The 12,680-nt window shown below is 39.6% G+C and overlaps 1 pseudogene; it reads left to right on the forward strand.

Annotated features, from left to right (window-relative positions):
* The first annotated feature begins 4,941 nt into the window (after nucleotides 1–4,941).
* On the forward strand, nucleotides 4,942–6,166 carry LOC132601999 (protein PELPK1-like; annotated as a pseudogene).
* Nucleotides 6,167–12,680: the final 6,514 nt, after the last annotated feature.

Below are 12,680 nucleotides of genomic sequence, written 5' to 3' on the forward strand. Positions count from 1 at the left end.
CGTATTTTACTCCCCCTGACAAAGACCAAAATTAAGATGTCGGGGTCTTCACATTCTAAACTTGAATAACATCTTCTCAAAAGTTGAAGTTGGCAAAGATTTGGTGAACTAATCTGCAGGATTATCAATATCACCATTCTTCTGGAAATCATGTACTTCAATCTTGTATACAAACGTATCATATGTCGATGTTGGTAGTGTCTTTGTGATCAGATCTGTCAAATGATCATTTGACGAACTGGTTGATGATCTGCATCTTCATTCCTTAGATAGAGTTGCATCATCGCCATATAGTATTGTTGTAGTCACACTAAGTACATTCTTGACTTACTTTTATAAATTATTTGATGTTATCATTCTATGGTTTGACTGTCATGTATAATAACATGGTTTGATAGTAATCCTTCATGAAAAGAGATAAGATATTTGGATCGAACTCTTATGTCGATCAGATGAATGCCCTGTATATCCAAAACACTTGACAATATTTGTTAGGATTAACACTTTCATGCCATACTTTCATTAGTAGTATGCAATTAATCTTATTTCAATATCTCTATATAGGAGTAAATTATATCATGCTAAATTATATCATGCTCGTAGTTATAGCAAGATATATAAGTGCATCACATAAAGATATGGTACTTCAGGACCAATTCAATTTTCTTATTTTAACTTATTTCAGTAGATAATGTACTGATTTGTAAGCTCTTCAAGAGCTCCAATAATATTCATATGAAAGGTTCTGACTATCATAAAGAGACAAGGGTAAACATAGTATATTTGTTCCATTCGTCAATGAATATACATTAAGGTGATTTCAGTACATCAACCTTTATTCATTTAATCCATTTAAGGATTATAAACAAGTTTCCCAAGAATCTGTATATGCTTCAGGAATTTTGAATCCTTCAAAAAATTTCATATAAATTTTGTCAAGTAATCCATAGAGGCTGTGACAACTTCCATCGGTATAAATTGTGACATCTTCTAATGTTTGGACTACAGGTCCAAATCGCTTACCAAGATGCATCATATCAATTGGTAATTATTTCTACGTCAGCATGCTTTAAGAGACGTAGAACTCATATCCTCACAATCTTATACAATATTGCGCGCCATACCGAATTAAAGATATCGTCGATGAGATATCATCTCGTATCGGTTCGCAATTCGACATAACTTACTGAGATCTAATCACTTCAATATTTTCAGGTACCTGAACCTCTCATAAGGTTTATGAAGTGTTATGTCGTAGCTCTTCAAGAGCACATTGCCTCCTTATTATGATCATTTGCTCCTCCCCCTTTCAAGGATTATTATATTTGGAACCGATTGATCTACCATGCTCCATGCATGCTGTAGAATCTGTCCTTCAGGGACATTAGAAGCATTTTGTAGATGAAATATGAAATAGTTGGGTCAGCAAATGCTTCCAGCATTTGACTTGAATTATCTGAGGATCATACTGATGATAATTCACAACATATTTCTTAGCTGCTTATTCTCTCCCCCTTATTTTAGTGACATATGTCCCCATTTTCTTTGGAAAAATCCATCTGTGTGCATCATGGTATATCTATTAATCATATACAGCACATCAAACGCTATAAGATGGAAATATCTAGTTCCTGACCCTGAACCAAATATGAGGGGAAAATTTATCAAAATTTATTGATCTGAAGCATACAAGTGCTGTTGTGTGCAATATATCATATCTCAGACCAACATCTGAAGCTCTGTTCTCATAAGCAATGGTTTGGCTATATTATGGAGGCATCCAATGCCAAACCAGCTTAGATATAAACCAACACTATCAAGATGAATTGTCTTGATTACATATTCTGAAAATTGTGCTTCCAACTCAATTTTGAGCAAGCAACTTCGTAAATGTCAAACTTCTAGTTGACAATAAACGTATATGTGACTGTCTCATAGATGCATCTATTTAAGACATCACATTGCAGGTGAAGGGGCCCACATTCACCTTTTATATTTTCCAGAATTCGGGGATTCAGTCCCAATATTAGCCGGTGTAATCAACTTATCATGAGAACAAGCAACACAAAAAAAAAATTGAAGAATCTTCTAATTCTTCAATATGTTTTTAATGTTCAATTAGCACATCAGATTTAAATCAGGACGATCAAAATAGTCTAGTCAACTGGTAAAATTATATGTACCCGTAAACTACAAGTTTACCATGACGAGTGCTATTTATTTAAATAAACTTCTGGTTTACTATTGCATGAGATTGTATATCAATAAACTTCTGGTTTATCATGGTATGTGATCTCATCATGCTCGGGTAACATTTTACATATGTATTTCTTACCCATAGTAACTTGAAGATATTTAATATTCCGATCATTTGTAGTCTCAATATGATAACCATTTTTATTGTTAGTAAACTTCAGGTCTACTACAGTGTTCCGATCGTACCAATTACGATCAATGATGAATGGTATTATCATATATAACATCTTCAAGAGACTTCAATTTATTTATCATAATCAGATGTTATTTGGACATTGCTAGTGTCATGATACTTGTAAATAAATAATTAGCTCTTCTGGAGCCTTTGATCATTAATTTCTATTACCAAATATTTCTTAAATAATTCTGGTACCATGAAAGCAAATTTCGACACTACTGGTGTCACGAAATAAACATTGAATTCTAAACTTCAATAATTCAAACATCTCCTTCAGGGAGATTCATCATTAACTGAATATTTTGTATCTAAGCGTCAACCACATAATAATCACATCCTTCATAAAGGGATACATTAATGTTTATTTCCTTCAAGGAAATCAATAACAACCAACCATAATGTATTAATGTGGTTATAGGAGAAAGCATTCTACTCTGCTTCCTTTTGCCTTAGAATGATCCTTTAATATGTTTCGACGTACGATAGGTACATGTAGCAATGTCTGAATTTCATACCACAAAAAATAACATGTACATTCCTTGTATTTTATCTCTCCAGGAAACAGGTTGTGGTATTTCTTCATTCACTTCGGGAAATGAAACCTGATTATTCAAATGTGCTTGCAATACGACGTTCATCAATAGCTCGTTAATTTTCTCAAACACAAGAAGACATTGCCTCAGAATATTTCTCAGATATTTTACTAATTCTTTCTGCTTCAGGAGTAATATTTCAGAGTTTTACTACTTCAAGAGTAAAGTTTCAAGTTTTACCTCTTCGGGAGTAAAGTTTAAAGTTTTACTACTTCAAGAGTAAATTTCAATGTCTTACTGCTTCAGGAGTGAATTTAAATTTTTTTTTACTAATTTAGGAGTAAATTTCAGAATTCTACTAGTTCGGGAGTAGATTTCAGAGTTGTACTACTTCGGGAGTCTAATTCAAAGCCCTACTACTTCAGGAGTAAAATTCATAGTCTTACTACTTCTGGAGTAGAATTCAGAGTCTTATTATTTTGTGAGTAGAGCTCAAAGTTCTACTACTTCGGGAGTAAAGTTCAAAGTTTGCTACTCGAGGAGCAAATTTATGAGCTTAGTACTTCAGGAGTAAAGCATGTAATATTCAGAATATTTCTTCTTAATTACTCTACCTCTTCTGGAGATGAATCATGATATTTTCACAATCAAATGCACATTTATATTTTTAGGTTTTACTACATATTATCACATTCACTTCAGGGAATGGATCTATATTTATAGCTTATATCAAAAGTTCTCATTCTTCAGAAATGGAATACAAACATCTGAACGTGCAAGCCTTAAGCATATCAAATTGTGATAGCTTAGAACAATCATCATGATAGCTTAAAACAATCCTTCAAGATATTGCTACTTCAGGAGCAAATTGAGGCATATATATAATGTAGAAACTTTTCTCTAACACATTCTTCAACTGTAGTCACAATAATGCATAGAAAATATTGTCACTTCTGGTGATCATCTATTTCTTGCAAACTTTCATTTAGCCATTAAGAGATATGAAATTAACATCATGATCCCTCGCAATAATATTGTTCTTCAGGAACAACTTTGAGGCATAAATAGTCCAGAACCAATCACGTTCCCGGATCAAACGAACCATTTAGATTTCTCGAATCACACGACCAACAAAATCTTACCATTAGTAAGCAAAGGGACAATTAAAAAAAACTTACGGTAAAAGGGAGATACCAACCTTTTATGTAAAACCCACGGTGCCAATTCAAACTCATTTGTCACTATAGACTTTCATTAGCTCAATTTTACCAAATAATTAGAGTCTATCAAAATAATGAAAGTGCAAAATCTTTGAGGATTTTGGAACACTTTGCTTAGATCCAGCCAAATCATAGAACTCATGTCGTTCTTACTTAATTTGCTAATATTGAAAGGGAACAGTAATACCAAAGGCATACCACTCTTATGGCTACTGTATATAATAAAAGATACCTATAAACTTCATGAACACAACAAATTGATACTGCTTACCGTGAAGACCAATGGTTTAGAATGAGGATAATTAGAGTTTTCCTCTCTCTAGATCTCAAGATCTTTTCAAAATATTTGACAAAAATGGCAGAGTCTCATGCTGATAACGTGTTATAAAATAATAAAAATTAAAATGCAAGAGAACATATATATGAAAGAGACTTGAAGACTGATATGACTTCTTTCACTTCTGTGTATATCTTCCATAGGACATGAGTGGTCCTATTTATAGAAAAACTAATTTAGTAATACATTTGGTGATCACTAACTAAAAGATAACTTTACTTTGGTGATCACTAACTAAAAGATAACTTACTTTGGTGATCACTAAAGTACTTGAATGATACATGGACATTCACTATTAAATATTATTTACAACAGGATTATTTTAATCATACAAAAGATAACTCCTTGTTACTCTATTCTCAAATACACAAGAAAAAGAAAAACAAATCATCTAGCCTTAGAATCCAAGTCTTCTCAATGGGTAGCCAAATGAAGAAGCAATGGCCTCAATTTGCTTGCGCTTTGGCATTTTTCTTGATTGCAACTTGAAGTATGGCATATACACCTAATTTTTATGAATCATCAACTTCAACATACAATAAAGCACCAACCACAGTAGCTAAAAGTGATGACGACAAGGTACCCTCAGTGCCTGAAAAGGAATACAAGGTGTCATCTTTACCAAAGAATGACTACTACAAAAAACCATCAGTTCCAGAAAATAGCTACAAGAAGATGCCAACTATTCCAAAGGTACCCTCGGTGCCTAAAGAGGAATACGGGGCCCCATCTTTGCCAAAAAAATGACTACTACAAGAAACCATCAGTTTCAGAAGATAACTACAAGAAGGTGTCATATGTTCCAAAGGTACCCTCAGTGCCTAAACTGGAATACAAGGCTCCATCTTTGTCAAAGAATGACTACTACAAGAAGCCATCAGTTCCAAAAGATAACTACAAGAAGGTGTCATATGTTCCAAAGGTACCCTCGATGCCTAAGCCGGAATACAAGGCTCCAACTTTTTCAAAGAATGACTACTACAAGAAGCCATCAGTTCCAGAAGATAACTACAAGAAGGTGCCCTCTGTTCCAACGGTACCCTCAGTACCTAAACCGGAATACAATGCTCCATCTTTGCCAAAGAATGACTACTACAAGAAGCCATCAGTTCCAGAAAATAACTACCATAAGGTGCCATCTATTCCAAAGGTACCCTCAGTGCCTAAACAGGAATACAAGGTTCCCTTTTTGCCAAAGAATGACAACTACAAAAAACCATCAGTTCCAAAAGATAACTACAAGAAGGTGCCATATGTTCCAAAGGTACCATCAGTGTCTAGACCGGAATACAAGGCTCCATCTTTGTCAAAGAATGACTACTAAAAGAAGCCATTAGTTCCAGAAGATAACTACAAGAAGGTGCCATATGTTCCAAAGGTACCCTTAGTACCTAAACCGGAATACAATGCTCCATCTTTGCCAAAGAATGACTACTACAAGAAGCCATCAGTTCCAGAAAATATCTACCATAAGGTGCCATCTGTTCCAAAGGCACCCTCAGTGCCTAAACAGGAATACAAGGTTCCCTCTTTGCCAAAGAATGACAACTACAAAAAACCATCAGCTTCTCCTCCACCACCTTACTACTACAATTCACCCCCTCCCCCTTCGCCATTACCACCACCTCCTTCTTACTATTAATCATCTTCAACTCCTTCTCCATCACCTCCTCCTCCATATTGTTAAATTTTCAGGTTTCATGTTGAACATGTTTCAAGGAAGTCCTACAGCGCAACATACATAAACCGAAAGGTTCTCATATTATGAGTTTGAAGGCATGATGATATCATAAAAAAAATATATATATGTTTTTTCTTCCTTTTCCTTCTTCGTTTTGCAATTATTATGTCATTTAAATTGTATTTTGAATTTTCCCAGAGAATTAATCCAATTAATACAAGTTCCTTTTATTGAGAACTTATTTACTTCCATCTATTCTTCCAAGAAATTGGCCAATCACATAAATTTAATAGCAAAAATACTGGAACACAACAACCATCAGAAACTTCAAAATACTTACAACAAACAAAAGTGAGAAAATAATAAAGTTGGACGAAATATAAAAACGATATAACCATTGAAAAAAAAAAGATATAACTATTGAGTTTCCTGTAAAATTGCCCATCATTTTTTATTTTTGCTCATACTGTCTTTGAGTTACATTATTGGCAGACGCAAATAATTTTTCTCATATAAAAAGAAGCCGGGGGAGTAAACTTCACTACTTAAGATAAAATATGATGGAATTTCCGTAACCCCTTCACATATTAACGAATTTAGCAGCGATTTGGACTATCCTTTTAGATATTAAAAAATTTGACACCAATTAATTAGATTCATTTATTTGCGATTTATGTGCTTTTAGTGCAGGTTTAGGTTTTATTTAGTGCATGTTTGGAATATTCCTTTAGATATTAAAGAACCTAGCAGTTTAGATGTACTTAGCACGAGGTCATGAATTAGCGGCCGTTTAGACGCATTTAGCAGCGGGTTGGTCTACTATTTACCTCCAATTTACGTTCATTTGATTGCAGTTTGTGTTTACCCTGAAATTAGGTAATAAGTTGAATTTGTAAGTGAGGTATAGGATATGTGGATACTTTAATCTATTTCGGTTAATGAGGAATGTGTACGCGGGTTTGTATATAAATATTTATGTGTTAATGACTTGGATGAATATGTTAATATTATGGATTTGAGCTAAATATATATATGTAAATTTATATGCTATATCGTGTGTGACTGAATCAAAGTCAAACAACATCATAATCCGGACCAAAATTAGAAAGAAGGAGAAAGAAAAAGAGAGCTTCAATATAAATTCTATTACAATGTTTTAGATCTGAAAAGTTAACCCTTAAAAGTAGGGAAGTGCCTCCTATTTATAGTTTTGCCATATAGGCCTTTCATACATCCTAAAGCCCTTTTGAAATGAAGAAAACCCTAAAATGAATAAGGTTGGGTCGTACGGTCTCACACCCGTACGATTGGCAGCATTATGTGGCTGAACGGTCTTGATACGTGGCAATTGAATAACTAATCGACCGGACTAACGGCCACGATCAACTCAGCCATGGAGAAACCGGACTAATGGCCACGATCAACTCGGCCATGGAGAAACCGGACTAACGACCACGATCAACTCGGCCATGGAGAAACCGGACTAACGGCCGCGATCAATTCGGCCATGAAGTAATTGAGCTGGTCGTGATAAGTAGTTTGCCCCGGATAAATCGGGCTTTACGGTTTTCCTCCGACTTCTTCTGATCAACCACTACTGATGCAATACCCCCGGTCTGAGCACTCGTGCTTGTTTTCTTCCTTTTCTTGGTCCCCGGTCTCACCAGTCATGCATTAATTTGATTTTTACCGTATACAGATAGTCCCCATACTTTCCGGACCGAAGCTTTGCCGGAGTAACGGGAAGTGGATGAGTCACAAAACCGGTGGTTCCATAGGCTCGTTCTTATCTTTTCATTTTGGCGGGAACAGTTACATCATGTCCTTCTGCCATCAGCCACGTGTCACACCCCGAACGGTCAATTTCTTCAACCGCCGTTACGCACATCTTTTTGAATCACGTCTCATTAATTATGGGACACGTGGTATCCCCCGGTTGGTTGGGATCTGTAACCGTCGCAGATCCCATGCCTATATAAGGCCTTCAATGCCTTTGTTTCTCCATTTCGCACTTCATTTTACTCCTCTCTTCACTTCCAAATCTTCATCTTTACTTACAAATCGCCTGTATTTCACAGTTCATCGTTGATTCCACCGTTATACTACCCAAATTCGTTGCTTACGTTTGTTTGCAAGAACCTTGTTAACTCCTAAACTGCTGCTCTTTGATTGAAGGCGCTGCTTCGTTCCTTCACTTTGTAACTTGCTATTCTCCTTTCAATTGTTGCTTCCCTTTTCTTAACTTGGAACTTCTTATCAAATTTTCAATATTCTTTTCCATCTATTACGAATGTCTGCCAACACCGAAACCACTTCCCAGGACGTTCCCTCGGTTTCTTCTCAAGGAGCAGAGTCGGTATCTCAACCGAAGGGAAACACCGTAGCCGAGCCTACGGCCTTAGACATAGTACCGTCCAAGCCCAACTACAACAAAGAATTCGAAGCTGAGAAGCCTTCCTTGGTTGCGGACCGAGGGTACGATGTAAGGCGATATCCCTCGTCCGTTACCGAGGACAAACTCGATCAGGTCCGGGCAGACTGTGGATGGGATAACCGTCCGGTGCAGGTGTTCGCCCCCGGCCCTGATGAATCAATCCCCGACCATAGGGAAGGCTTCTTGTACGTTTACACCTATCCCTTCACGCTCAAGCTCGATCCCCCAATTGATCCGATTATATTAGAGATGTGCCGGACTTATAATGTAACCCTTGCCCAAATTGGTCCGATAATCTAGAGGACCGTAGCCTGCCTTTGGCTCTTGGCCAACAACGCCAAAAAGGAATTCACGATGACCCATTTAATCCGCTTATATTCCCCGAGGCGATTCCGGGGTGGTGTAATAAAGCTCGCCAAGCGAGGCCAGAATTCGATCTTTTCAAAGATGGATGAAGACAGAGACCGGGGCTGGCTAGAGCGCTTCGTCCGAGTGAGGACCGCGTACATTATTCCGGTTGAATATATGCCCTTCCCGAAAAAATGGAACGATAACCGTAAGTTTCTCGGTTCTCCCTTCATTAATTTATTCTTGGATTTTTTCATCTAACCCTTTGTATTTACACTCCCCCTTTTTTTTTTATCAGCCGTGGCATGGATACCTCCGGCCATTCCACATATGAACGAGTGGGTTGAAGCGCTTCTTGGCCAACACATCCATGAAGAGATGACATGGGGAATCCTGTCGCGTGGCAGATGGGTTGCCCAAATTAATGGTAACACTACATTTGAATATAACGTATCTTCTGCTCTTTCTTCTCCTTTCCATAACCTCTTCGTTATTTAGGTCTACCCAAGGGCTCGGTGGATCCCAAACCGGGGGTAGCAGCCGAGCAAGCTGTGCCGACATCAAAGTTTGATTCAGCCGGGTCATCCCGCATCATCGCTGTTGCCAACAAAAGTCGAAGGAAGCCCTCGGACAAAGGGCAGAAAACGAGGAAAAGGGCTAGGAGCGTTGTCCGGACTCTCAGAGATGAAGAAGAACCCGATTTGATTATCCGACGGGTCGGCGTGGTCCCATCCATCGAGTCTGTTCCGGAGGAAGAAACTACCGTTCCGCCTCCTTCAGCCGAGGAGGGACCTTCCACTCCGGCTCTGCTAACAGGTGGGGAAGAAATCTTTTATCCGGCACCTCTAAGGTCCATTGAATTCATTGATATTTCAGGTGATGCCTTTTCTGAGGAGATTCCCCTGCAAAGGTCGAGGAGATTCGGGCCTGACCCGACGGTTGAGGCCGGACCCAGAGCTGAGTCGACACCCGATACTGAGGCTCCAACGGATACTGGTTCACTGTCCGCCGGGAACCCAGCTACCACATCCGAAGCACTTGCTCTTACCGAGGCTTCCAGTGCTGTTCCGGCCTCTCTTATTGCTCTGAGGTTGGAGAACCTCGATGATATGTTTTTGGATACACCTCCTGCAACCGGGGAAGCTGCGGGTTTTGGACATCTTCCCATCCCTCGAGCCACGAGGGCAACTAGTCGGTCCACTGAAACTGGTGTAAGGGAGAGCCTAGTACGCACCTTTCCGGCTCCAAGTGTGGAACCTAGAAGGAACAGATCGGTTGTGGTTACCGTTCCCGAGGACTGCAGCTTTCTGTCTCGCCCGGTGGGAATAGCAAGCTATTTGAGACCCCTCGTCTCGGACTCGGACTCGGACAAGAGGAAGATGGCCGGAGTCCCCTTGCAGGGCCTAATTAACGAAGGCATGCACGCGGGCAATCGGGTAAGCTTAATAGCCTAACCTTGCGTAATTCGATGTGAATTTTAGTTTCTTGTTTAACTTCTCCATTTCTTTTATAGAGTGTGGTGCTTGTTAATGAAGCTTTCATCCGTGCTCAGCAAGAGGTAGACGACCTTAGAGGCCAGCTGGACGCCCAGGGTCGGGAAACGGAGAAGTTCCAGCACCTTTTGCAGGTAAAGGAGGATGAACTAAGCCGAGCAGTTCCCTCACCAACCTTCAGCCCAAGCTTGATGCAACGAAGGCTGAAAACCTTCGATTAAAGGATGAACTAGCCGGGATGGTCGAGAGGAACTGGCTTTTGGAAGCGGAGAAAGTCGATCTCAGCCAAGAGAACACTCGTTTTTCTTCCAAGCTTAGCGAGCTCGAAACCATTATCTCTCAACTCCGAAGGGAGCTTGACTCAGTTAAGTCTGATGCCGTGAACATGGCCGAGAGGCATCGACGACTTGAATTCGAGAGCGCCGAGTATAAGGATAGAATGAGAGTATTCTGGCAAAAAGCCGAGGACAGGGCCCGAATATGTGACGAGCTGAAAACCACCCTTCAGGAGACGACCAAGGCTAACGATCTTCTTAAAGCGGACCTTGAGTCGGCCACCCAGTTCCATAGAATCCTCGATGAAGAGAGGGGTGATTTAGTGGCGAAGCTGGCCCGTGCTGAGGCCGATTTGGCAGAAGCCCTGAGGAGTGCGGAAGCTGCCGAGGCTTACTCCACGATTGCGGTAGAGCATGAACGGTGGAAGTCTCGAAGGATCACCATCGAGGAAGCCAAGCGTGGCTTTACTAATCTCTCTGCCCTTATAATCGAGGCTAGAAGGACCGAGGAAGAAGCCAGAAGAGGCCTTGATACAGACTCCGAAGACTCTGAGCGGACAGTGTCCGAACACTCTGGTTCCAGCCACACCGGATAGGCCAGGGCCTGTATTTAGCCTTCGTTTTGCTTTTTTGCCTTTTGTTTTTTCAACTTTGTAGGATTTCAAGTGTAAAGAATTAACATATATGAAAAGTGCATCTTTCTTATTGACTATTCTTTTACTTAGATGTTTGTTACGACTTTTGTTCGAACTGTCGGTCCATTATGAGGACAAGCAGACTTCGGAGTCACCTTTTTGGACCGTGCCTTATACATTGGCTTTTTACTTCATCTGGTACGTTTTGTCCAAGAATTGGATCAAGTGGTTTGCCCGCGGGACTTATTTATACTTTGTGAATTCAGACGTCTCCGAATCACGTTAGGCATTTTTAGGGCCGATATTCTTTGGCTATTCGCTTATCTTAGATTAGGTTCGGACACCTGAATCTCTGCCTTGTCAATTTCTGATGTAGCAGTTCCCATTCGGGGGTATTAAGATTTTGGCTCGGTTCAATATGACCTTATTACCTTTGTCGAATTTCAACTGTAGTGCCCGGAGTAGGGTGTACGGATAAAATGACGCCCGATTTTCAGGGTAGTGTCCTTTAACAAGAAGACATATCCGAAATGTAATAATTCAATTTTTCAATAATCTTTAAGTATTTGTACATGATACGAGGGCTTTATCCGTTTCCTTCTATTTTTGCCGTAGCAAATTCTAAGTGGACACGATTCGTTCTGATCGTTTGGTCCTTACATCAAAACCTACTATAGAAAGTCCGGCTTTGGTTTTGCCGTAGCAAATATTAAGTGGACACGATTTGTTCTTGATCGTTTGGTCCTTACATCGAAACTTAATACCGAAGGTCTGGTTTACGAGAACCCAATGGTGTTCTTTGTTGAGCTCCTCCGTTTCCAACTAACTGGGGTAAACCTCGATGTGGGTATAGTAGCCCCCTAGTGCTTATTCGAGCTGTAAAGTCGGGTAAGCACTATCAAGTCCCCATTCGTAGGGTGTGGCCCCGAGTTTCTGGGCGTTCGTCATCGTCTCATTCTAGTAACACGTTGTACTTGTTGCCTCGTTAAAAACCTTGTCGGAAAACCCATTTTGGGACAAAATCTGTCACGCCCCGAACCTGGGCCTGGACGTAACACGGCACCCGGTGCCTAACTGCATGTGACCGAGCGAACCAACTGGTTGACTGAATCAACATGAGATATCAAAACGTAACTGAATGTGGAAACAACTAAACACATGATGATATACTAAAAATCTGACTGAAATCATAATGCGGAATTACTTAGACAATCTGAAATATATCTGACAGTAGCCAACATGGCTAAACCAAGACGATTGAACAACTGCCAACAAGGCTAACATAATAAA

This window comes from Lycium barbarum, chromosome 7, assembly GCF_019175385.1.
Source record: "Lycium barbarum isolate Lr01 chromosome 7, ASM1917538v2, whole genome shotgun sequence".
Classification (NCBI taxonomy): domain Eukaryota; kingdom Viridiplantae; phylum Streptophyta; class Magnoliopsida; order Solanales; family Solanaceae; genus Lycium; species Lycium barbarum.